General features: G+C 45.7%; 1 long non-coding RNA gene across 1 annotated transcript; it reads left to right on the top strand.

Moving 5' to 3' along the window:
• The first annotated feature begins 6,900 nt into the window (after window positions 1-6,900).
• LOC123933669 lies at window positions 6,901-20,250 on the top strand. The gene is made up of 3 exons (XR_006816649.1): window positions 6,901-7,112; window positions 7,226-8,486; window positions 20,087-20,250. It is a non-coding gene; the product is annotated as an uncharacterized LOC123933669 (long non-coding RNA).
• Window positions 20,251-20,299: the final 49 nt, after the last annotated feature.

Genomic DNA, 20,299 nt, shown 5'->3' with positions numbered 1-20,299 from the left:
TGTCAGCACATCCCATCAGCTCCTCCTTCAACATGTACCCAGACTCGGGTCGATTAACAGCACTTCCACCCCTACCACCCTGATACAAGCCGACAGTATCTCTTGTCTTGGAATATTCTAGTAGCCTCCAAACTGATCTGACTGATTTCACCTTCGCTGTTCTCAACAGAGAAGCTGAAGTGATCCATTAAAATCCAACTCAGGGCACCTCATTCTTCACTTCAAAATCCGCCCCCACCCACCCCTGCCTGACCTCCAGTGGCTCCCACCCTAGGTCCCTAAGACCCCATCTGCTACTATCCCCCTTCTCCCTCACTCTGCCCTTGTCATTCTTGGGACAAGTCAGCCCAGCTCTCTCCACAGAGACCTTCCTACTCCCCCTTCACTCTACCAGGGACACGGTTCCCACAGACATGCACAGGGCTCACTCCCTCACCTCCTACAAGGCTTTCTCCACCTTTGTCCTCCGGGGGGACATCCCAGCTCAGATGACAGCCTCTTCCAACCCTTCTACAGCATCCAGCACCCCCTGACATGCCAGATTCCTTGACTCTGTTTTCTGGCTGCTTCTCTCCCTGGAAGAAAGGCTCACTAACTCTTCCACCCTGGTCTGTTTGGGTCATGTCTGGAACTACGTGAGAACCGTGCCTCCGGCAATTGAGTGGCCATTCAATAGAGATTGTGGAGTCACTGCATTCATCTGAGGAGAGATGACAGCTCATGAGGTGAGGGGGGATTAAGGAGAAAGTGTCTTGGGCAGAGGGCGCGGCCAAGCTGCCCCAAGGCCAGTGGGCACAGAGCACATTGGAAGGACTGACTGGATCCTGTAGTGCAGCAAAGGTGATCAGGAAGCAGGACTGGAGGAGGAAGATGAACCAGGTGTGCAGACACTGAAGGAACACTTGGGTCCATCTCCAACAGCTACGGGAAGCCAGGAAACTGGGGCACCTGGATGGCTCAGTCATTAAGCATCTGCCTTCAGCCAGGGTCCTGGGATTGAGCCCCCAATTGGGCTCCCCACTCAGCAGGAAGCCTGCTTCTCCCTCTCCCACTTCCCCAGGTTGTGTTCCCTCTCTCACTGTGTCTCTCTCTGTCAAATAAATAAATACAATCTTAAGGAGGAAAAAAAAAAAGAGGAAGAAGCCAGGAAACAAGAAACGAGGCAGTGATGTGAATCATGGGGCTTCCACAAATCTCTGGATTCCAGGGGAGATAGTCCTTGGGGGAGAGTGATGCACCTGGAAGCTCACTGATCACACCAGCACCATGGATCACACCACAAATGACCATAAATCGGGCTGAGAGGGTAGGAGAGGTAGAGAAAAGGAGGTAGATCCCAGAAATAATTAGCAGACAAAATCACACGTCTGAGTGAATGATCACAGAAGGGGGAAAGGAAGTCAAAGCAGAGTTATAAAATGACCCTTCCCTTTTGCACATGGGAGCTGAAGGGCACACTGGTCCCAGTTATGGAGTTCAGAGGGTAGGGCTGGCAAGGAGGAAAAAACAGGGGATCTCAAAGCATTTTTGGAAGGACTGGATTTGAGATAACTCTGAGACATTCAAATGCAGATTTCCAGTTGGCAGCAGGAGACCAAGGGCACCGTGGGAGGATCACGAAAAGCAAAAGGGAGTCACACCACACAGTGCAGATTCCACCCTGTAGCTGATCGAGAATCAAAAGGTTTCCAGTAACATAGTAACAGGAGAAGATGTGGGAGTCCAAAAAGATCACCTTGGCCAGATCAGGAGACCTGGGTGGGAGAAGGAGCTGCATGAAGCAGGCAGGCAGGAAGGAGGAAGTATTGCAACAGAGCAGGTAGGAGAAAGGACCTGAGCCAGGGATGTGGCCACAGGGAAGAAAAAGAGAAGAGACTTGCCCTTTGTCACCAGTGCAGCTCTCATGTGGCTCCTGGAGATGGTCAGAAACCCAGAGCACATCATCTCCCCGACTTGAAACCTCTCGGCCCTCCCGAATTTCACTCTCTGACAGCCTCTCCAGAACGCTCTCTTGCTACCCGCTCCCTGACACAAGGTCAGGTGCCGCTGACACAGCCCCGGGCTTCAGTGTCCAGGCTTGTTTCCCCTGTCTGGCAAACACCTGTTTGTCTTTTGAAGACTTCCCTCCCCCACTGGGCAAGAAGGAAGAGCAGGGCTGACATCGAGGAGGTGGCCTGGCACCATGAGCAAGGCTGCACGGCTGGGAGCGCACACAGAGAGGCCATGTGGTTCCCGTTGGACACACGCGATCTCGAAGAATTGCAGCACGAGGTGACCTGGCCGTGGTGACGAAGGGAGACAAAATAGGCCCACTTCTCTCTTGTCCAAATTGACAAAACCAGGTTGTCATGCCCATCACAAAATACTAATCATCCTCTCTCCCAGCTCATAGGGGCGAGTGCCTTCCTTTTGAATTGACACTGTTTGTCTCACTACTCACACATCCTTCTAGAAAGACCAATGGAGCTACCCAGTCCCAGAACTGTCTCACCTCCCAACAGCACCCAGTCCAAAGCATACCCCTTCTTCCTTGAATCCTCCCCAAAACATCCACCCAAAGCCCAGATCCTGTATGTTCTAACACCCTCTTTCTTACTGATCAGCCCCACAATTCCCATGATGTGGGTTCTCCCCCACAATGAGTAATAGAACCCACTGTTTTTAAGGACAGGTGTGCTCCCAGTGGCCTCTGGGGAGGATGCTGACCACTGTCACAGGACGAAAGGACGGTTCCCTTTCTGGGAGGGACATTCATGGAGTTCCAATCTGAAGTTTCCTATCTTCTCTGTGAAGCAGTATGCATCCCTTGGCCCATGTTATGCAGAGAATGAAGGAGAGTAGCATCAATCACAGGGTTGAGGAGAGTGGGGAAGTCTGCTGGAAGGATTCTGGAGAGTGGGAAAGGGAGCTGCCCAGAGAACCTCAGAATGGGGGAGCTCCATGAGGACACAGGTGAGGCTGGTTGGCAAGACCTCACAGTCATTCTGAGCTGCCCTGCTGTATGATTCCCACCATCAGGATTCAAGGTGAACATGGATGCTTTGGTTCACCCATGCCTTGGGGTTTACTCAGATGAAAGGCAAGAGTGGTAGAAGCATTGCTAGGACAACCGCTGAATCATGGCTGGGAACTTCAAGCTCAGGTGAGAGAAGAGCGCCTTGAGGGAGCATCTAAAGGACAGAGAAATCCAAGGAGGTCCTCAGGAAGAGCACACAGATGGCAGAGCAGAAATGACAGAAGGAACATGCTGGAAAGAAGAGATCGGGGTTGAAAGGAGCTGCACTGCTCATCTTCGAGGTGGTGCAGCCCCAGGGTGGAAATCCAGGGCACCACAGTGATAGTGGTGGCAGAGGTGATCACACCAAAGTAGGCATTTGAGAAAATGAGTGCCCTGTTGGAGGCTGGGCCCTCGATACGCACACTGAGGCCACCCCGGCTAACGACAAGAATCAAGACAGAGAAGGGAACCCTTCCCTTGGGCCTGGAACCCAAGTCTTCAATGAATTAGGTGAATAACCATGGGGAAGAGAGAAAACAGTAATGACGAGGAGGTCAGGATGCTCTCCCTGGGGACCACAGATCTCAAAGAAATGGCATGGGGACAAAGAAGAGGGAGGACACCATCTTGAACCCCCCCAATCCTGAATAATGTGGGGTATGAGAACACAGGCAGCACCTTAGGAGGTTTCAGGAACGGATGTCCCCCCAAGAACGGCCAGGGTCCAAGCAAAGGGAGGAAATGGCTAATGGACTAATTTCCCAGGATACAGGGAGGGGTTGGGGGCACAGGTCACGGGAAAAAAAAGAGGGAACTGCCTTAAGGGAACAGCAGGATGGGAAGATAACGAGAGAGGGATCGGGAGTCAGGAGAGTTGGTGATCACGGTAAGTGCTCGAAAGATTCCTATCGAATCAAATGGAATTATTAGGATATAATAACATATAAGCCCGATAGGTCCAACAGGAGAGTTCTAACTGCAGGATGGTAGGAGTGAGAGCACCAGTCCACGATGAAGGTCATGACACTGATGACGGTGACATGGTGCTGACACTCATGGCCAGTCTTGAACACCTGCTGTGTGCCCGGCTCGGGGGAGGGGGGGTGGGAACACTCCATATCTGGTCCTCCCCGTGGTCTTCTCAGGCAAAAATCGTTGCATGGCTATCCCCACGAGGACTCTGCACTGAAGGCGGGAACATCAAAACAGAGGCATCCTAGGACTCTTGGGAGGCTAACTGGCTTTCTTAACCTGGCGGTAACCCAGGGAGGTAGGAACCAGCCTGATGCACAGTAGGACATAGTAATTGCAACCAAGTAATATTTAGATGGAGGGAAACTAAGGGGTTCATGGGGGGCCTAGTTCGTTGGGCGTCCGACTCTTCATTTCGGTTCAGGTCATGACCTGAGGGTCGTGACAGCCATCGCCACATCGGTCTCACAGCCACTGTGGATTCCTGCTTGAGATTCTTTCCCCTCCCCTCCCCTCCTCCTCTCCCTGCCTGCCCTACCCACCCCTGCCACAGGTGCCTGTACTCCTTCTCTAAAATAAATGAATAAATCATATCTACAAAGAAAAAAAAGAATGGAGGGAAACGAAAGTAGTAATAATAATTTGTGGAAGGCTTCACTCTGTGCTAGATCCTGTGCTCACTGTCTTGGATCTATTTCTCATTGAATCCTTCCATCCCAAAGGCCGGTTACCATTCTTATCCCCATTCCAAAGAGAGGACTGAGGCAGAAAGTGATTTGTCAATGATTCTTGCAAGGAATCCCTGTGTTATCAATAACATGACTTTCTGACAAGGTTTAAGGATTTAACACACCACGGTGAAGATGCAGATCACGAAATCACGGAACTTGAAGGACAGAGCCCTGCAAAATGGTTTCAAACATGAACTTGTGGATTCTCCCAATCTTCTTACAAGCTGCTCCAATGAAGGAAAACCCACTGCAAAAAAAAAAAAAAAAAAAAATCTGTCATGAAACACATCCACATGGCAAACATACCTGGTCTTTACAGCCCGGGATCTATCCCAGAAGATTCTGTCTCAGTGAGTCTAGAGGAAGATCTAAGAATCCTCCTCCTTTTTCTTTAAAAAGCCCCACAGACTTGGGGTGCCTGGGTGGCTCAGTGGGTTAAGTCTCTGCCTTCAGCTCAGGTCATGATCTCAGGGTCCTGGTATCGAGCCCCACATCGGGTTCTCAGCTCAGTGGGGAGCCTGCTTCCCCCTTTCTCTGTCTGCCTCTCTGCCTCTCTCTCTGATCTCTCTGTCAAATAAATGAATAAATTTTTAAAAAGCCCCACAGGCTCTGCTGATGTACCCTTTGGGCTGGATACAATTGCTTTAGAGTCCCTGCAATTCCAAACCCAAACTTCCCCTACAATGTATAGCTGTCTGTGGACACAGCGGGGCATTGGAAACTGAGGCAGAGAAGAACAGAGAAATTATAAAAGCTTTCCCATAGAGAGACAAGAAGAGGTAAGCTGTAGTTTTGCTAATTCTCTCTCCTTTTGTTGTATCTGAATTACTCTACAGTTTACTTTTTTTTTAACTACAAGTTTGCACAAACTGTTACCAACAAATATTAAATAAATCCATATTAACAACTTTTCAATAAACATAATCATGCTATTGAAAAGTATTTTCTTTCTCTCTGATCATTTCAATGGTACATCGGATTCTCTTAGCTAACAGCAGTTGATACGAGAAAAATTATTTCTTTTTTTTAGATTTTATTTATTTGACAGAGATCACAAGTAGGCAGAGAGGCAGGCAGAGAGAGAGGGAGGAAGCAGGCTCCCCGCTGAGCAGAGAGCCCGATGCGAGGCTTGATCCCAGGACCCTGAGATCATGACCTGAGCCGAAGGCAGAGGCTTTAACCCACTAAGATACCCAGGTGCCCCGAGAAAAATTATTTCTAATTCAACAGTGCTACACATGTGGTCAACAGCACCTACAAACTGGAGAAGAAATGAAGTTGGGTCAAAGCCATTTAAGTTCACAAATGTCACTGCAGACTGCCTCCAAGTCTTCAAAACTTATGTATTTATCTATTTATTGAATCAACCACCACTAACACCTATTACATGTCATACATGGCTCTAAGTTTTTTATTAATGTTAAGTATCATTTCATCTTTACAATCATCTATGAAGTAGGATTATTATCATCCCCATTTCTCCCATCAGGAAACTGAGATAAAGAGTGCTTTAGTAACACAGCTCTTAAGTGGCCATTTGTTTTGCTTGGTTTGAAAGTCATAAAAATGTTCTATTCCCTTCTTTCACTCCATAGTATGGTTCTGAAATTCAGCCACTGAGGCTTGTAACTGGCAGCTCTAGTTCGCTTTCACGTTCCTACAGTTTTGCATTGTACCGGTTTTCCACACATTCCTTCCTCCACATCTGAAAGGGATTCTGGGAGCAAAGCCCTTACTTAGGACAACTCCTGGCGCAGTCTGCGCTCCATGAACTTTTGTTCAGTGGTTAAAACTGAGCTCGGACTAACTGTAACGCTAACACTTGTTTCCTCCCGCTGGATTTTCTGCGCTTCGCGCCAACGCTGAGAATCCTGGCACCTCTTCGCCGCTGTGAATGAGTCTAAAATGCTCTAACCTGCTAGAAGAAAGCCGGTTTTCGCCTGGCGCATCCATGACTACCATTCCCAGAAAGCATTTCGGTGTTCTTTAGGCGTCTATTTCAATTTCCCCCGCCCCCTCGGCAAGCTTCCGGGTTGTGTGGGTGGGAACGAAAGAATTATCCAATGACCTGAAAGCCCGGCCAATAAGCGTCTGGATTGACGCGCCAATGAGCAGGACGGTTTCTCGGGGGGGGGGGGGGGGGGGGGGGGTCTGACGTGAGTGACGTCATTGAGCCGCGCCAGCTGAGAGCGGTGGAACCCAGCCCATTTCTCCTGTCTTTCGACGTTTGGCTGGTTCCCTCCGTGTCTTGGACGCCTTCCATTGTCCTCGGTGGGCACAGCATCCCGGAACCTGCACGCCCATGGCCACTAGCTTGAGATCGCCCTCTTTCACCTCCTTTACTTCCTCCTTGACAGACACAGACGACGAGGATGTGCGCGGCCCTTGTGAAGATGCTTCTATGCGCAGAGGTAAGGGGGGGGGGGTGGCCTTCCGTTTTTTTCCGATTTGTTTGCTCCTGGATATACTTGTCGGGTGAAGGTGTGTCTTTTTACGTTGCTCGTCTTTCTCCGTTTTTTTTCAGCTGGGACGGTCTTTTTGTTCTTGACTGGATTGGGAGCCTCAAGCCCCTGGATGATGAGATGAGTCCTTTGACGAGATGGGGAGCAGCATCACTAAGAGAAAGGCAAGTGTGCTGCTGAGGGTTTCCCACTGGGAGAGAAGTGGAACACCAAACGCCCCTCCCTCCACTTTTCTGTTTTTCATCAGCTCATGGGCCCTGGGCTGCCATGGATGTGCACCTCAAAACCCAGGAGGGCTCAGGAGGACGCGGTAACAGGGAGAGGAGCGGCAGCTCGGGTGACGGACAAGGCCAATCCCATCGCCTGAACCACAGTGACTCAGGAGGCAGCCAGGGAGCCGTTCTTACATTTCCCTGGGATCGCGGCCTCCCTCCTTTCCACCCACAACACAGAGGGTCACCCCCAGGACTGTGCTTGGGGTGTGCTTTCCCCCATAGGATCTGTTCGTCAGCATCAAGCACTGGTCCAACACCCAGTCCCTGGAACTCAAGCACACCAGGCAGCATGTCCTTTGGTTGCCAACCTCAGGGGGGAGCCTTGGAGACCAATACAGGCCACATGCAGGTTACATAGGTGACACCTCTCCCTAAGGTACTGTCAATTCTCATTCATTCTCACCTTGTTGGCAAGGATGGGACATTAGTTTGGAAATGGATGGTGACCTCCATGTGAGATGACAGAACACGAGCCAACACAAGCTGGCCAACAATTGCCAGTTCCCTCCCATATCATGATTGTCACCTCTGGGGTCATGACCTGAGCTGAAGGCAGACACTTAACTAACTGAGCCACCAAGGAGTCCCTATAGTCCCTCCTATTTTAAGCCTACAGTGCCCATTTCCCTTTGGGTCTGTTGAAGAAACCTAAACCCCCATCCCTCATTTCTCCCTCAGCCATAGGTACCATCTTTGAACAACTCTTTAAACAATGCTTAATGTCTTCCATTCTCCAAAGGCCCTGTTGCCTTTGTCTCTATTTTTCCATCTTCAGCTATATCTCAGGGGTTTAGGTGAATTCAGGGAACGATGATTGCTGGATGGGAAACTTAGCCAACTGGCTTTCAGGGAGTTGCTTGTTGTTCAGTTGGTGTTTGGTGTGCTGGTTTGTCTGGGTATTGGCCTGATTGTGTATCTCTTAGCTCATCAACTCTTGGTCTTTGTCCTTTGGAAGGAAGGAAAGAAGAAAAGAAAGGAAGAAGAACAAAAAGAAAAGAAAAAAAGGAAGGAAAGAAGTAGGAAGAAAGGAAGGACCATCATCCCTGAGGTAAAACTAATTAACTGACTTAGCTGAGCTCCAGCGTAAAAAGGTGTCATATGGACATAGACCATTCCTGACACATCAAAAATCTCGGCTCTTGTGCTCAGGAGAACAGTTTCTACCAGTTCATTCTTCCTTTTTCCTTTGCTTTGCCACTGTCCATATCCAACTGCCAGACCAAAATGTGCTTTGAAAGTGCTGAGTCTCTGAGAAAAACTGGTGGTGGACATATGTTCTTAGATTTTTCCTTCACCACAAGCCAAGAAATTCAAGTATCCGCAAAATACTTCACAAAGAATTAGAATGGGAAGGACTCAGTGATAATGATGATAATGGTGGTGGTGGTAGTCTTGATATCAAATTATATTAAACAACTTTTTTTTAAGATTTTTTATGTATTTGGCAGAGAGATCACAAGTAGGCATAGAGGCAGGCAGAGAGAGGGGGAAGCAGGCTCCCTACCAAGCAGAGAGCCCATTGTGGGGCTCTACCCTGGACCTCAGATCATGACCTGAGCTGAAGGCAGAGGTTTTAACCCACTGAGCCACCCAGCAGCCCCTTAACAACTCTTTATAGACCTCCAGTCATGAACCAGTCTGTATGCTCAGCTCTGTGGGTCCAGAATTGTGTAATAACAATACAGTTTATTTATTTTTACTGAGATATATTTGACATAGAACATTGTGTCAGTTTAAGGTGACTTGATACTTTTGTATTGCAATACAGTTGTCATTGTACTGTTAGCTAACACCTCTATCATGTTACGTAATTCTTATTTCTTCTAGTTTTGGGAGCAATAAGATCTAGTCTCTCAGCAAGTTTAATGTTTCTTGATATCATTGTTGTCTATAATCACCATACTGTGTATTAGGTCTCCAGGACTTATTTAACCTTCAATTACACTATGTGCCTTCGACAACACCTCTCCCATTTCCCTGCCCCCAGCCCTTGGTAACCACCACTTTATTCTGTTTTTACAAATTTGGGGTTTTTTTAGATGCCACATAGAAGGATATGGTTTAGAAGCACCCGGGTGGCTCAGTCAGTTAAGCTTCTACCTTTTGATTTCAGCTCAGGTCATGATCTCGGGGTCATGAGATCAAGCCCTGTATTCACCTCCAAGCTCAAGCTGGAGTTCGCTTGAGATTCTCTCTCTCTCTCTCTCTCTCTCTTCCTTCCCTTCCCCTTCCCCGACTTGCATATGTGTTCTTTCTCTCTTTTTCTCTTTCTGTCTCTAAGTAAATAAATAAAATCTTTTTTTTTAAGAAAAAAAAAGAGGTACCGTACGTTATTTGTCTTTCTCCGACTTATCTTAGCACGATGTCCTCAAGATCTGTCCTTGTTGTTGTAAATGGCAGACTTTCCCTGACTGAATCATAGTCCATTGTAGCTATCTACTACATCTTTATTCATTCATCTGTGATAGACACGGTTGGTTTCCATATCTTGGCTCTTGTGATCGTGCTGCCACAACCTTGGGAGTACCTATGTCTGTCTGGTCGTTCACTAAGTACTTAGTACCGCAAGGACTGTTTTACACATTGTACTTGGATTAAGTCACTTGATTTCCCAAGCATGCCAGCAGGAGCCACTATGATCATCCCCCAGAGCATGAGGCCAAGAGCAGCCCAGTAGCTGCACACAGTCACACAGCTAGCAAGTAGGAGAGCAGCTTTGCAAAACCAGTGGCCCAAGTCCAGAGCCAGTCTCCTGAGCACCGCCCTGTCCTGCCCCTTCTCAGCTCCTCCAGAGCCTGCGTTCTAACCTGGGGTGGCAGTTTGGATGGCCAGGCTGAGTGGTGAGGAGTGTGAGGAGCCACAGTGAAGGGGGACTGTCTAAGTCCTTCTCTCAGAATCACCATGTCTAAGCAAGATCTTGAGACATCACTAGACCGAACTGTGTCTCCCCAGATTCCACTTGCTTAGCCTCCACCCAGGATGGTACCATGAAGGCGGGGCTTGTGGTCTCCGCGGGACCATCGGTTTGTCTCCATTAGGCTTTATGTGTCTTCCTGGAAAACTCCAGCAAAAGGTCATGAGGGTGGAGCCCTTATGAATGGGATTAGTGCTCTTAGAAAAGAGAGCCCAGAGATCTACCTAGCCCCTTCCACCCTGTGAGAAAACAAGGAGAAGTCTGTGCCTCCGAAGATGGCCCTCACTCGACCATACCGGTGCCCTGATCTTGGACATCCGGTCTCCAGAACTGTGAGAAGTAGATTTCTGTTGTTTCTAAGTCACCAAGTCTGGTATTTTGTTACAAGAGCTCAAATGGACTAAGACACCCTCCTAAGCAGTTTGTACTTCTTATTTATACTACTGAGGTAACGACTAATTATTATTATTATTATTTTTGAAGATTTTATTTGTTAGAGAGAGTGAGAGAGCACAAGCAGGGGGGAGGGTCAGAGGGAGAGGGAGAAGCAGGTTCCCCCTGAGCAGGGTGCCCCTGCAGGGCTCAGTCCCAGGACCCTGGGATCATGACCTGAGCCGAAGGCAGACACTTAAGTGACCGAGTCCCGCAGGCACCCCGGTAGTGACTACTTAGTGTGCACGTAGTGATTGAGGATGTCTGCCATCCAGCTAGACCGCAGCCCTCCTACGCGCAGCACCCTTCTCTGGTGATGCACTGCCATCTCTCTCTCTCTCATGCCTGGCCCAGTGCCTGCCGGAGAGTAGATACTGAATAAATACGTAGTGAATGGATGTTGAAGACGAGGCTCAGTTATTTCAAAACCTCTTGATTTTCAAACCCTCTGGGAAGAGTTGGGAAGGAATTTAAACAACCTTCCTCAGAGAAGGACAGGTTGTGGAAAGCCGTGCAGACAAGCCACTGAGATCATGGGTTTGGAGAGTTTTGCTTTCCACCTGGGAATTCTGGGGGATGGGTGCTTTCCCCTAAGCTGGTCATGTTTGAGACCACTCAGTCCCGCTGGAAGCCCACTGTCACCTCTTCCTCCACTCTGGCTCTGATGGTAAGCTCTCTAGGCTCAGGCAGCTGTTAAAAGGTAGCAATTAAGTGCAACCAAACTGCTCTTTAAGTACCATAAAAGAGTCAACAGGAGAGCTTTCCTCTGCCAAACAGAATGAATTCCCAAAGCTGGATGAATGCTCCGAGCTTGACCCAAAGAGAGTGGAGCTCAGAGTCAAGTGTGAGCCTACCCACAGCCCTTGGAAGTGATGAAGAAGGCTGTGAACTCAAAGGGTCTGTGGGGTACCTCACCTGTGTTTCTTGTCCCTGAAGCTCTTTGAAGTCTCCTGTGGTCCCAGTGATGCCATCAAATCTGTGAAACAACAAAAATTCACCTGAGTCCATTTAAACTTAATCAAAGTGACTTTACTCAACAATTCAGGCGACAGGCAGCATCCCTTCTAGCAAATAGAAAGGAGCTCTGCTGAGCTGTGGGAAAGGAGAGGTTTATAAAGATGGAAAGGGGGTGGAAAAGGAAATGATTACCAAAGAATGCCTTGTCTTAGAGGAGGTCACCTTCCTAAACAGAATAGAAGGAGTCAAATGGGTGAATCATCTCGTTAGTACTGACCTTCTAATTCCATGGTGACTGGTTAAGGTTTGCATTCCTGGGGGGTTGAAATGGCGGTTAGGTTAGGTGTTCAATCTTGGTTTGCTGATGTTGGGGTTTAGTACAAGTGACCCACTTTGGGGCATCCCATCTCTTTTTAAACACAGTGTACAAGTCTTTCACCTTCTTGGTTAAGTTTATTCCTAAATATTTTATTCTTCTTGATATGATTGTAAGTGGAATTGTTTCTGAATTTCCTCTTCAGATTGTTCATTGCTAGTGCAAAGGAATGCTAGTGATTTCTGTGTATTGATTTTGTATCCTGAAACTTGGCCAAATTAAGTGTAACACGTTAGTTGGTGTGTGTGTGTGTGTGTGTGTGTGTGTGTGTGTGTGTACTGGAATCTTCAGGGCATTCTACATATAAGATTATGTCACATGCAAGCAGGAATGATTTTTCTTCTTCCTTTCCAATTTGAATGTCGTTTATTTCTTTTTCCTGCCTAATTGCTCTGGCTAGAATTTCCGATCCTGTGTTGAGTAGGAGTGATAAAAGTGGCATCTTTGTCTTGTTTCTGATCTTAGGGGGAAAGCATTTTGTCTTTCATCATTGAGTTTTATGTTAATCAATGTTTTTTCAGAGATGACCTTTATAGTGTTAAAGTGACCAATGGATTTTGTATTGCTATGACCGTCTCTAAGGTGGGGTTGGACATAGAGACTTAACAGCCATTGCTGTTTGCAGATTTTGTTTTTATTGGCATAAAAAAATTCCTAGAGGGTGGGACATGTCCATTCTTCCTCTGTGAGATTATTTTAGAAGGTACATTCTATCAGCATTTAAAGAACACCAAGTCCCACTCTTCGATGCGCAGGATTTTATTTCTCCCACAAAATCCTTTTCCAGTTCCTCTGAAGATAGCATCGAGGGTGTCTCAGTCTGGAGCTACTGTATTTTTAACAGTTATCTAACACTAAGTGATTTTTAAATTTATTTATGAAGAGCGAGCAGATTTTAGTTTCAGTGCCTTTAGCAAACAGTATCTATTTAGAGTTTAACAATGTTACGTTACTTGTATTTTTTGGCCTTCTTTTTCTAATAAGTGGTATAGATTTCCAATTATTTAGAGCTGTGAAATAACTATAGATTAGAAGGATAAGGTTTTATTTTAAAAATAAGTGTATTCAAGTAATATCCAAGAGTTGACCCTTGAAAGGTCATGTCAGTGCATAGTGTGATTAAGGACTACCTTTCTGGTGCCCACAGAGGAGTTGGAAGCAGGTTTTCTTACCAAGCAAATGGGCTTTGCGTGGGGACTGCAGATCTGTGAGGTATAAATTAAATATACGTGAACTTTAATGATACTCCAACTTCCCTAAACCCACTGAGGAAGAAGATCCCTGGCCAAAGGGGGCAGTAGAGAGCTATAATTTTTATCTTCAGACTGACCATTCTAACACATCCAGTCCCCAATGAAGCTTGTGACTTTTCTTGTCCAGTCAGTGAAGATCAGACTTTGTATCAGTGGGCCTCAGTGTGAGAGAACACTGTGTAGTAGTGGAAAGAACTGGGTGGGCATCCCAGTGTTTCTGGCTGCCCTGAAGTACTGGCCATCAGAGTGTACCTAACCTTAATTAACGGAGGCTACGGTTCCCAGGGTGAGGTTGGCCAGGCTTAGAAACTAAGAGCAATTCTTGGGGCACCTGGGTGGCTTGGTTGGTTGAGAGACTACTTTCAGCTCAGGTCATGGTCCTGGAGTCCGTGGCTACCAGTCCCTCATCGGGCTCCCTGCTTAGCAGGAAGTCTGTTTCTCTCTCTAACCCTCCCCACTCTCATGCACTCTCTCTGTCTCTCTTCCCCTCTCTCTCTCAAATAAATAATAAAAATAAAAATCTTTTAAAAAGGAGCAATCCTGAACATTACATAATTCTGAGAGGCAAGCACCCGCTTACATTTCAATACAACTGGTATCTCCCCTCAAGCATCATACGATTAAAATACATTGCAAACCAGTTTTATATTTAAGGAAGACCTTTAAGCTTCAACCGTGTTAGGAACTATCTCGTGACAAGTGAAAAAAAAAAACCTCTTGATAGAAAGAAGTATTAGTGTGGAGGCTCCTAGCCCCACCCCCAAAGGGATTGTCCAGGACCCCTGTACGGAGCTAGTCAGCAATAGTACCAGTGGGCGTAGCACAGAGTCACAGAACTGTCCCCGAGTGAGGCGGAAGCAGTATGAGGCCAGGCCATCTGTTACTCTAAGATGGATGCATCAGTCCATCTTCTCTTGGTGCTGCTGAGACTCGATTCACCCAAGTCCTGCAGCTCTGAGTGGCTGATTGTCACGTGTCCTTTGAATGTTACTTGGCTGTTGACAGGGAGAGAAAGTGCTGCTTGTGTGGAGTTAGAGGATCCTAACCCATATGATGAGGATTTTGCACTGAAACCCTATTTAATGAACTTTTTTGCTTTAAATATTGATCTTGAGAACTTGAGTCATGCGAACATGCAACTGAAAACAGGTCCCTTGTTAGTAAAATCAGGGATTCCATCTGCAAAGCTGAGGTTGATCTGGGGACTGCAGGGTAAGCATCGAGGTGACCCCTGGCTTACGGCGGGCCTCTAGAGGGAGCAGCCAGGATTGTGATGTCCCCATGGCGAAGCTCTCTGAAGGAGCAGCTGATCCCGGGCCAAAGGAGGGATTCAGTTTGTGCCACGCAGCTTGTCATTTAAGGAACTGCTCATGTGCCCTAGTCCCCCTCTTCCAGAAAACAAATAATGAACTCAGTATAAGGAATGATGAATATGTAATGATTGAGAATAGTTCTGTGATTTTGGCAGACTGAAGAAGGGTGAGCAGTTCCATGAGGGTGGAAATTGATTCATCTGGCTTTCTTCGGTTCTAGATAATTTTCTATTTGTAATATAGACGTTGCGTTAAACAACCTTCAAGGCATTCCTGTCCTCCACTCTGCCTACTCCAACCCTCCCCTCGTGTCTTCTTTGTCTTTCTCTGACTTCCACAGGTATTTACTGAGTACCTGCTTTGTGCCATCTCTTGTGCTGGGGGCAAAGGATGAACCCTGCAGGTAGCCACTAGCCTCTTGGATCTCACAGCCCCATGGCGGGGGGGGGGGGGGGGGGTTGATACAAGTTAGTAGTCCTACGAGTCATCGCCAGTGTTTATTGAACAAGTTCTGCATCCCACCTGCTATTCCAATGCATGAATGAACTCACTTAGCCCTCATAGGAACACTATGAGAAAGGGATTCTTAGTATTATTGTATAGATGAGGAAACCAAAGTGCAAAGAGGTTAAGTAACTTGCCTGGTGTCACACAGCTGGTAAATGGAGAATCAAGAATTGGCATCCAGGGGCGCCTGGGTGGCTCAGTGGGTTAAGCCGCTGCCTTCAGCTCAGGTCATGATCTCGGGGTCCTGGGATCGAGTCCCACATCGGGCTCTCTGCTCAGCGGAGAGCCTGCTTCCCTTCCTCTCTCTCTGCCTGCCTCTCTTGTGATTTCTCTCTGTCAAATAAATAAATCTTTAAAAAAAAAAAAAAAAGAATTGGCATCCAACAGTCTGGTTGTTGAATCCACATTCCTTTTTTTTTTTTAAGATTTTATTTATTTATTTGACAGACAGAGATCACAAGTAGGCAGAGAGGCAGGCAGAGAGAGAGGGGGAAGCAGGCTCCCTCCTGAGCAGAGAACCTGATGCAGGGCTTATCCCAGGATCCTGAGATCATGACCTGAGCCAAAGGCAGAGGCTTCAGCTCACTGAGCCACCCAGGTGCCCCTTGAATCCACATTCATCAACATCTGGCATATACAGAATGAGAAGGAGTGGAAGAGAAGAAATGCAAGGGTGCCGGGGACTCCTGGAAGAGAGGCACTGGGTGTTGTAATGGAGGTGACGTTGGTGGGTTAGGAGAAGAGGAAGCCAGATGTTGTGAGTAAAGGATACAGTATCTTACAGAACAAGAAAAATTCCATACAGGATGTGTAGCTCCCAGGTTCTCACAAAGGCACCCACCAATGATACTGCCCGAGCAGAGACTGGATCCCTTCAGGTCCTCAAGGAAACCTCCTTTGGTCCTCATCATGGACATCCTGTTCCCTCTTTCCATTTGGGGAGAAGCTGACCCTTTGGCTGCCTGCCCACCCAGGATGCTCCCTGGCAACACCTAGCACATTCTTGTGTATTGACGGTGGGGTGAGGTGAACCAAAGGGCAGTTTCCCAGTACTGTCATCGCCCAAAAGGACCAAGCCTCATGCCTGCATGGAGATTCTTCTTGTAGACCTTAGCGGAAAAGCTTTCAGTTTTTCTCCATTGACAATGATATTTGCGGTGGCTTTTTCATAGATGGCTTTGATAATATTGAGGTATGTGCCCTCTGTCCCTACACTTTGAAGAGTTTTGATCAGGAAAGGATGCTGCACTTTGTCAAATGCTTTTTCAGCATCTATTGAGAGTATCATATGGTTCTTGTTCTTTCTTTTATTAATGTGTTGTATCACATTGATTGATTTGCAGATGTTGAACCAAACTTGCAGCCCCGGAATAAATCCCACTTGGTCGTGGTGAATAATCCTTTTAATGTACTGTTGAATCCTATTGGCTAGTATTTTGGTGAGAATTTTTGCATCTGTGTTCATCAAGGATATTGGTCTGTAGTTCTCTTTTTTGGTGGGATCCTTGTCTGGTTTTGGGATCAAGGTGATCCTTGCCTCATAAAATGAGTTTGGAAGTTTTCCTTCCATTTCTATTTTTTGGAACAGTTTCAGGAGAATAGGAATTAGTTCTTCTGTAAATGTTTGGTAGAATTCCCCTGGGAAGACATCTGGCACTGGCTTTTGTTTGTTTGGAGATTTTTGATGACTGTTTCAATCTCCTTACTGGTTATGGGTCTGTTTAGGTTTTCTATTTCTTCCTGGTTCAGTTGTGATAGTTTATATGTCTTTAGGAACGCATCCATTTCTTCCAGATTGTCAAATTTGTTGGTGTAGAGTTGCTCACAGTATGTTCTTATAATTATAATTGTTTGTATTTCTTTGGTGTTAGTTGTGATCTCTCCTCTTTCATTCATGATTTTATTTATTTGTGTCCTTTCTCTTTTCTTTTTTGATAAGTCTGACCAGGGGTTTATCAATCTTATTAATTCTTTCAAAGAACAAGCTCCTAGTTTTGTTGATTTGTTCTATTGGGTTTTTTTGTTTGTTTGTTTCTATTTCATTGATTTCTGTTCTGATCTTTATTTTTTTTTTAAGATTTTTATTTTTTTTTCCATTTTATTTATTTTTTCAGCGTAACAGTATTCATTCTTTTTGCACAACACCCAGTGCTCCATGCAAAACGTGCCCTCCCCATTACCCACCACCTGTTCCCCCAACCTCCCACCCCTGACCCTTCAAAACCCTCAGGTTGTTTTTCAGAGTCCATAGTCTCTTATGGTTCGCCTCCCCTCCCCAATGTCCATAGCCCTGTTCTGATCTTTATGATTTCTCTTCTCCTGCTGGGTTTAAGATTTCTTTCTTTTTCTTTCTCCAGCTCCTTTAGGTGTAGGGTTAGGTTGTGTACTTGAGACCTTTCTTGTTTCTTGAGAAAGGCTTGTATTGCTATATATTTTCCTCTCAGGACTGCCTTTGCTGTGTCCCACAGATTTTGAACCGTGGTGTTTTCATTATCATTTGTTTGCATGAATTTTTTCAATTCTTCTTTAGTTTCCTGGTTTACCCATTCATTCTTTAGAAGGATGCTGTTTAGTCTCCATGTATTTGGGTTCTTTCCAAATTTCCTCTTGTGATTGAGTTCTAGCTTCAGAGCATTGTGGTCTGAAAATATGCAAGGAATGATCCCAATCTTTTGATACCAGTTGAGACCTGATTTAGGACCCAGGATGAGATCTATTCTGGAGAATGTTCTATGTGCACTAGAGAAGAATGTGTATTCTGTTGCTTTGGGATGAAATGTTCTGAATAGATCTGTGATGTCCATCTGGTCCAGAGTATCATTTAAGGCCTTTATTTTCTTGTTGACCTTTTGCTTGGATGATCTGTCCATTTCAGTGAGGGGAGTGTTAACGTCCCCTACTGTTACTGTATTATTGTTGATGCATTCCTTTGATTTTGTTGTTAATTGATTTATATAGTTGGCTGCTCCCACGTTAGGGGCATAGATATTTAAAATAGTTAGATCTTCTTGTTGGACAGACCCATTGAGTATGATACAGTGTCCTTTCTCATCTCTTATTATAGTCTTTAGCTTAAAATCTAATTGATCTGATGTAAGGATTGCCAACACAGCTTTCTTCTGATGTCCATTAGCATGGTAAAATGTTTTCCAACCCCTCACTTTAAATCCAAAGGTGTCTTCAGGTCTAAAATGAGTTCCTTGTAGGAAACATATTGATGGGTTTTGTTTTTTTATCCATTCTGATACCCTGTGTCTTTTGATTAGGGCATTTAGCCCATTAACATTCAGGGTAACTATTGAGAGATACGAATTTAGTGCCATTGTATTGCCTGTAAGGTGACTGTTACTGTATATTGTCTCTGTTCCTTTCTGATCTGCTACTTTTAGGCTCTCTCTTTGCTTAGAGGACCCCTTTCAATATTTTCTGTAGAGCTGGTTTGGTGTTTGCAAATTCTTTCAGTTTTTGTTTGCCCTGGAAGCTTTTTATCTCTCCTTCTATTTTCAATGATAGTCTAGCTGGATATAGTATTCTTGGCTGCATGTTTTTCTCGTTTAGTGCTCTGAATATATCATGCCAGCTCTTTCTGGCCTGCCAGGTCTCTGTGGATAAGTCTGCTGCCAATCTAATATTTTTACCATTGTATGTTACAGACTTCTTTTCCTGGGCTGCTTTTAGGATTTTCTCTTTGTCACTAAGACTTATAAATTTTACTATTAGGTGACGGGGTGTGGACCTATTGTTGATTTTGAGGGAGATTCTCTGCACCTCCTGGATTTTAATGATTGTTCCCTTTGCCATATTAGGGAAATTCTCTACAATAATTCTCTCCAATATAACTTCTGCTCCTCTCCTCTTTCTTCTTCTTCTGGAATCCCAATTATTCTAATGTTGTTTCATCTTATGGTGTCACTTATCTCTCAAATTCTCCCCTCATGGTCCAGTAGCTATTTGTCCCTCTTTTGCTCAGCTTCTTTATTCTCTGTCATTTGGTCTTCTATATCACTAATTCTTTCTTCTGCCTCATTGATCCTAGCAGTGAGAGCCTCCATTTTTTATTGCACCTCATTAATAGCTTTTTTGATTTCAACTTGGTTCGATTTTAGTTCTTTTATTTCTCCAGAAAGGGCCTTTATCTCTCCAGAGAGGGTTTCTCTAATATCTTCCATGCCTTTTTCAAGACCGGCTAGAACCTTGAGAATTGTCATTCTGAACTCTAGATCTGACATATTACCAATGTCTGTATTGATTAGGTCCCTAGCCTTTGGTACTGCCTCTTGTTCTTTTTTTTTTTTTTGGTGGTGAGTTTTTCTGCCTTGTCATTTTGTCCAGATAAGAATATATGAAAGAGCAGGTAAATTACTAAAAAGGTGGCAAAGACCCCAGGAAAATTCACTTTAACCAAATCAGAAGGGACCCCAAATCATGGCGGGGGTGGGGGGGAGAAAGAGGATAAAAAGAAGTTCAGAAAAAAAAATTAATAAAAGAAAACAAATAAAGAAAAAATATAAAAAAGAAAAAATATATATACATTAGATAAACTATTTAAAAAACGTTAAAAAAAGAAAAGGGTAAAAGTTAAAAAAATTTAGCAGAAGGAAAAAAAAATAAAATTTAAAAAAATTTTAAATTAACCGCAAGTCTAACGAATCATGGGGAGAGAGCCATGAGTTCCCTGCTTTGCTTTCTCCTCCTCTGGAATTCTGCTGCTGTCCTTGGTAGGTGAACTTGTTCTTGGCTGGATTTCTTGTTGATCTTCTGGGGGAAGGGCCTGTTGTAGTGATTCTCAAGTGTCTTTGCCTGAGGCGGAATTGCACAGCCCTTACTAGGGGCTGGACTAAGTAATCTGCTCAGGTTCGCTTTCAGGAGCTTTTGTTCCCTGAACGCTTTCTGTAGAGTTCCGGAGGATGGGAATGAAAATGGCGGCTTCCCAATTTCCGGCCCGGAGGAACCGAGAGCTCCGGGCCCCACTCCTCAGAGCGTCCTCAGAGAAAAGCGCCCAGTCACTCCCATCTCCCTGGCCTCCGGCGGTGCTCTGAGCTCACCCAGCCTGCGACCGGTTCAAGGTAACCCGGAGCTGAGAGCTCACTCCTCAGCTCTGTGTCTGTA

Source organism: Meles meles, chromosome 21 (genome assembly GCF_922984935.1).
Source record: "Meles meles chromosome 21, mMelMel3.1 paternal haplotype, whole genome shotgun sequence".
Lineage (NCBI taxonomy): Eukaryota > Metazoa > Chordata > Mammalia > Carnivora > Mustelidae > Meles > Meles meles.
This window is presented reverse-complemented; position numbering and strand designations above follow the sequence as displayed.